Source organism: Myotis davidii, unplaced genomic scaffold (assembly GCF_000327345.1).
Source record: "Myotis davidii unplaced genomic scaffold, ASM32734v1 scaffold535, whole genome shotgun sequence".
Taxonomy (NCBI): Eukaryota; Metazoa; Chordata; class Mammalia; order Chiroptera; family Vespertilionidae; genus Myotis; species Myotis davidii.
Window position 1 is genome coordinate 2,207,805 of NW_006286980.1, and position 6,526 is coordinate 2,214,330.

Here is a 6,526-nt window from a genome sequence, read left to right on the forward strand (position 1 = left end):
TGGGATTTGGCTGATAAAGAGTGTACACTGCACAGTGCATCTTTTATCCTCTAAAATTTGTCTGTGTAATAAAGTGGTTGTTAGTATAAATAAGATTTTTTAAAATTAGCAGCTTAACCTGATAATACACATCACAAAATCCTCTCCCTCACTTTTTGTACTAGGCGTGTTATTGGAACATTGCATGTAAGTGTATTTTATCTTGAAAATTGAGACATACTTCCCATACAACTGGGCACATTGTTGCTTAAAGAAATCCGATGATTATTCCTTTAGGAAAGAAGGCTTTTGAAATGAATTTTAAATAACTTTAGTTTGGTTGGTTTGGGTATTAGCCAAAAGGCACCTGTATCTTAGGTTAAAATAATTAGATCCTTTTGCCAGGAGTTGGTAATTGTGGATAATCTATACCAATACAATCTGTATTATATAGTTGTTTTGCCAAATCATTCCCCACATTTTTTCAGCAAATTAAAGAATAAGGCAGGAGAGACAAAGATTGACTCTGACGGACAGAAATGTGGGGAAACTGTGCTTATATAATGCATAAATCATGACCAGACTTATAGATCTTAACCAAACTCTTAAATAATGTTGAATAGATGTTACTCTAATTCCAATAGGTAACATAATTCCCAACACAACACAATTAACTGTGAGGCTATGGGTGACATTCTTTTAAGTTTTATGTAAGTATCCCAAATATAAAAAAAATGATTAAACTTTGGGGTGAACAACTACAATGCCTTTTAAAAATATTTATAACTGTTACACAAAGATGTACTCAAATTACATTAAAATCATAATAGAAAAAAAGTATTCCTGTCTGCCTGGTGACATTTATAGGCTGTAACGGAGCATCTGTTGGAGAGCTAAGGTTAAACTTGAGCTCTCAACGGGATCTTGGAAGCCTTGGCTATCAACACTGGCAAAACCATCAGTTTTCCATTCCTGGCAATAAATTTTAAATCCAAATAAATCCTGTTTGTAAGGGCACTAAAAAGCCTTGTCAGCTCCGAAGTTAAGTAGGCACGCATCCACTGGCCGCGTATTGAAGCCAGAGACCAGGCCAAAGTGCACACATCTCCTATAATCTAATTTTCAAGCACAAACTATGGCAAAGCCAAATACGGCTCCAAAGTCAAGGCTTCTTTAACACAGTTCATAGCATGACCCCGGGCTTGGGTACCAGGAAAAGCAAAAGGTCAGCATCACTTCCCTGAAACAGTGACCTTTGAAGAAAGGTGGTGATGAGAGAAGAGATCAACTTGATGTGTCAAAGTGGCTCTCTGTGCCCCTCAGGTAAGATAAGCAGAAAAGGAGGAAGTAAAAGGATGATTCGTGTGTTTAGTAAAATACAGCAGGGCTAAAATAGCCCTGGAAACAAGCCTCATAGCTCTCTTTCTAAGTCCCAGTCTAGATAAACAGACGGAGTCAGCTCTGACTGGGAGGGGTGCCGCCCCTCTGGCCAGAGCTCTTGCAAAGAAACTGAGACAAAAATAGAAGTCTTCCCTTCTGAGGTGGCCTCTCTTTTCTCTCTGTGTGTCAGTGATTTTCAGACAGTAGATTCTGAGAGCCATGGCAACTTGAGGAATTTGCATTTTTAAAAAGTGGGCACGTATAGGCAAGGGTTGCATTTGCGGATATGGAACAAATGAATAGGCTCCTCGTTTCCACAAGGTTACGAAGCCGTGGGGTGGGACAGAGTGGTGGGAAATCCCTCTGAAATTCCCAAGTAGCACTTGATGTGGGAAAATGTAACACGTCAGGGTGACTCCTTGTTCTTGTCTCTGAAAATCTGTGACTTCAGGGATGTCATAATCCCATAGGTTACAGACCTCTCCTCCCACTCTCATTCTCTTTGCCCCAAACATATGTTTCTACATGCTGCACCCTCAGTGCCCTGCCCTCGCTCCCATTCCATTCTCCGCCCACCAGAAGCTTCTGCATGGCATTCATTTTCCAACATCGTTTCAGCAAATCCTGACAGACATCCTAGAAGACAGACATTATTTGCCCATTTTCAGAGGAAACAACTTCAATAAGAATCTTCTTCAATCAGACACCTAATGAGGGGCAAAGCTGGGATTCGGAGAATGGGCTGCCTTCAGAACCCCCTGCCCTTTAATTCACAGCCTGCTGTATTGGATCTCTGCACATGTAAGCCCCATCTCAGTGGGGGACTGTCTAGAGTGGGTGCACCTTGGTTAATGTTAGCACAGAGCGTATACCTTCCCCGCACAAGTCACTTCGCCTTTTACCTAAGTACCCCTCACCTCCAGACCCTTGTGAAAAAGCAGCAGTAGTAGCAGAATTATTTTCTCCTTCTGCATCCTCTTATTTTGGCTTCTATGTTTATTCGCCTAACATTTATCAGAAGTCGACTATGTGCTAGACACTATTCTAGGCCCTAAGAACAATTGAGACAAAGCCCTGCCCTCCTTGAACTTGCACTCTATTGTTGGAAATAGACAAGTATATAATGTAGGTCATGTCAGGGAACAATGAGAAAAAACAAAGCAAGCAAAAGGGGTAGCGAGGGATGGAGGTATATTATATTGCATTGTCAGGAACAACCTCTCTAGGAAGGTAACATCTGAGCAGAGACCTCGATGGAGTAAGTAAGCAAGTCCTGGAAAGACCTAGGGGTCAGAAAGAGCCAATTTCTGGCAGGAATGGCAGGTTGTGAGGGGGACTACCAGGACAGCCCCTGTGGCTGGGCCTACTGAGGAAAGAAGAGGGTGCAGGAGAAGGACAAAGACTGAATCTCCTAGGGTCCCCTGGGCTAGGAAAGTTTAGATTTTAAGCTAGAAAAATTTATTCTAAAAAACATATCAGTGCTTTCACATTTTGATTCAACAGCATTGATTATTTGTACCACACAAAATTCACTCCTGACAAGGGACTGTGTAGAACAAACTAGAGTAAATTGTTTAAACTGGAGAAAATGCACAGGCTGGTGGATTTCAAATTGCTCCTAACCCTTCAGGCAGAACAGGTAGGGGGTAAAAGAGAGAATTTATTTAAGATCACAATCAAACATCATCCTTTTTCCCTTTATTCTTTTGCCATAACCACACCCTGGATAAATCTTTCTGCCTTGTGTGGTCATATCCTGTGTATAGAGCCGCAGGTCTCTGACTATGTTCTATCTTCTGTAGCTCTTCTGAAATGCCAACTATTTATAGGTCTCAGACCGGCAACACTTTGGAAAATTAGATGCCCAACTAGCCTCATTTCCTGATTGCTTGTCCATTGCTTTTGGGACACCCTCTCACCCCCTTGCCACCTGCAGCCACTGATTGCCACATGGCCCACAACCAGGTTGGAGCCTATTCTGACCCAGCTATTCCATTTCAACCCTAGTTAGGGGCACTGCAATTCAATTCTGGCACTAACTACTCAGAGTTAGCACAACCCCCATAAGTTAGAGGGCGTGACCCCAACACAACTGCCCTTACTTCAGGCACCAACCATGCTTCTGTTGTCCCCAGGCCATCTGCACTTCTGAGACTGGCTGCAATTTGTTCCCACAGTCCCCTCAGGTTCAATAATTCACTAGAGCAACTCGCAGAATTCAGAAAGACATTATATTTATCTTTACAGTTTCATTATAAAGAGTACAAATCAGGAGGACCAGGCAAATAGACACAGGGAAGAAGGTCTGGGAGGGAACACAGAGCTCCCATGCCTCTCCCGTGGAATCCGGGGCATCACCTTTTCTGCACATCAGTGTGTTTACCAACCAGGAAGTTCACTGAGCCTCAGAGTCTGAGGTTTTAGTAGGCTTTTATAAGACTGAATCGCGGGCAACATGATTGAACTTAATATCCAGCCACCCTCCCCACCCTGAAGGTTGGGTTTTCTCAAAGTCCCAACCTCTAGCCACTTGTGCTTGGTCTTTCTGGTAACTATCCCCCATCCTGAAGCTAACTAGGAGCTCACCAGTGTCACCCCATTAGCATAAACACAGGTGTGATCAGGGACCTCATGAATAACAATGACATTTCTCTCATTGTACAAGTAGAAATTACTTCAGCATCTATTTCAGTTTTTCAAGTCTTTTATTCAGGAAATTCCAAGGATTTAGAGTCTTCCCTTAGAGACCAGGGACAAAGACCAGTACCAGTCAGATTATTTATTGTACGACAGTGTCCCAGCCAGAGAAGGTGAGGAACCTGGGAGTGAGCAGGTCTGCAGTGAAAAGGAGGGCAATGGAGGAAGAAGCAAATTGGAAGAAAAATGTGAGAACAAAACTGCCCAGGCTGCTATGGGGGTCATTAACATGAGTGTATATACATGGTTTCAACTCTCAAGATGTGCATCCTCTAATTGAGGAGACAAGAAATAAACTCAAATTAGGAAGCAATTTAAAAGTTGGTCACTGCTCATTATAAAATGTCTCAGGGCAGCATCTGAGTTCTCATCAGCAGCCAATCATAACCAGGCATTATAGCATTTTATCGACTGGCTCCATCATGTGTCAGAAATGAGTTTTACATGTAGGAATGCTTCAGCCTCTGTTTTCAGTTTTTCAAGTCTTCTATCAGATTGCTATAGAAGATTTGAAAAACAAGTAAAGACAATCAGGGAAATGTTTCAAGCATGGAAAAATGCATAAAACCTAAATAGCATCAGCTGAAAAATTTGTGAAATTGCATAAAGATGAGAAAGGTAATACCTACTGCATGATCAATATTGTTTCTACATTGCATTTATAGCAAACTGCTCTGTGACTCATGGCTGCTGTTCTGTTCATGAAAACTTTGGGCCTTTTGTGTCTTTGCATCTTATTGTTATCAGCCTAGGAGCCATTATTCAAAAAGAGCCACACCCACCGTCATCTGGAGTGACAGTGGACCACACTCTTCTTTCAGCCTCACTGCATCCTGGGCAGCCCATAGCTCTGCCCCATTTGAAGTTTTCCTTGCTCATCCTACTTTAAGTTACCTCATTTCTTCTCCCAGGTCCCAGCTGCTGGGCTCATTGTGTTCAGAACAACATTGTCTGTGGACACAGCTAGTTAGCTGTTGATGCATTGGCAGCCTTAGTAAGATTCTTTTCAAGCTGTGCACCATCCTGTAGTTGCTCCAAGTCTCAGAGCCATCTAGACAGTGGTCTGCAAAGCTGTAATCTTAAAGAGTTCAGTCCCATTTTGACATCACACCTTGCTGGCCCCTATCCTAGAAGAACATATTGGTTTGGACTCAATTCAGATTTTTTAAATTCAGCATCCTCAATCCACATGATGTCCTCTTTGAAGAATCTAGTGAAGAAATATCAGCTCTTTGATGCTGATGGGAAGTTCAGCCTGAGTGTAAGATTTCTTGGGTTCAACTTGGCACATCATCTCGGTCCGACTTTGAGTTTATTGTTAGGTCTCCGTGTCATGCCCATGCTCCAGCTCTTGGTGATAGACTTTGAAACAGTTCAGAGATGGTAGAGAAGTTACTGATGATTTAGAAAATAAAACTAAGAGAAAAAAAATTAATTATTTAAAGGAGGTCATTGGAATTAAGGAGACATTTCAGAGGAGTATTAATATCCATCCATTTTATAAGAGAAAAAGAAAGAATGAGGAATAATGAGAGTGTTAGGTATGGAATACTCCCATGAGAAATATGTCAAACCCCTTTTTTTATAGGAAATATCTAAGTAACCAAATTACTTACGAATTTCTAATAAATAATACCTCAGAATCATCTTCTCAGCAACTTAATACATAAATACAATTTTCTTATTTACAGAGGCAGCCCAGATACTGTTACAAAACACTTTCATTCCCCTAACTAGTTGGTCCAGGTACCATAAATCATAGTCCAGGTCCTAATGGAGTCCAGAGGTACCATGGTTTTGACTGGAACAGTCCTTCCTGGTTATACCATTCTCTCGGCAAATTTTTTTTTTATTGTTTTTGTTGATTTTTAAAGAGAGAGGAAGGGAAAGGGAGAGAGCACGTATTGATAAGAAAGAGATACATTAATTGGCTGCACCCTGCGCTCCCCCTCCTGGGGATATAGCCCACAACTGGGGAGTGCACCCCAGCCGATTTCTGAGGGCATGGGACAACACTCAGCCAACTGAGCCACACTGGCCAGGGCTCTGCAAAGTTTTTAATAACAACACTCCTTTTATGCTCAACTGTATCCTTGTTAAGCCAACAAATTATATTATTAATCAATGTATAACATGGGCACAGATAAGGATTGTTTTTTATTGTTTAAGAACGATTTTTTAATCTTTTTTTATTGTCGATACTATTACAGATGGCCCTGTTTTCTTTAAGGTTCATCCAATGATTGGTGCTGTTAAGATATCACTGGTTTGGTTTTGAATTAGAGTGGTTGTTCTCAAACTTTAGTACACATCAGAATCACTTTTAGTGCTTATTAAAGCACAGATTACTGGGCCCCAATCTTAGACTTCTGATTCTGAACGTCTGGGGTATGGCTGAGAATTTGCATTTCAAACCATTTCCCAATGATGTTGATGCTGCTAGCCCAGGGGAGACAGGCTCAGAGGACAA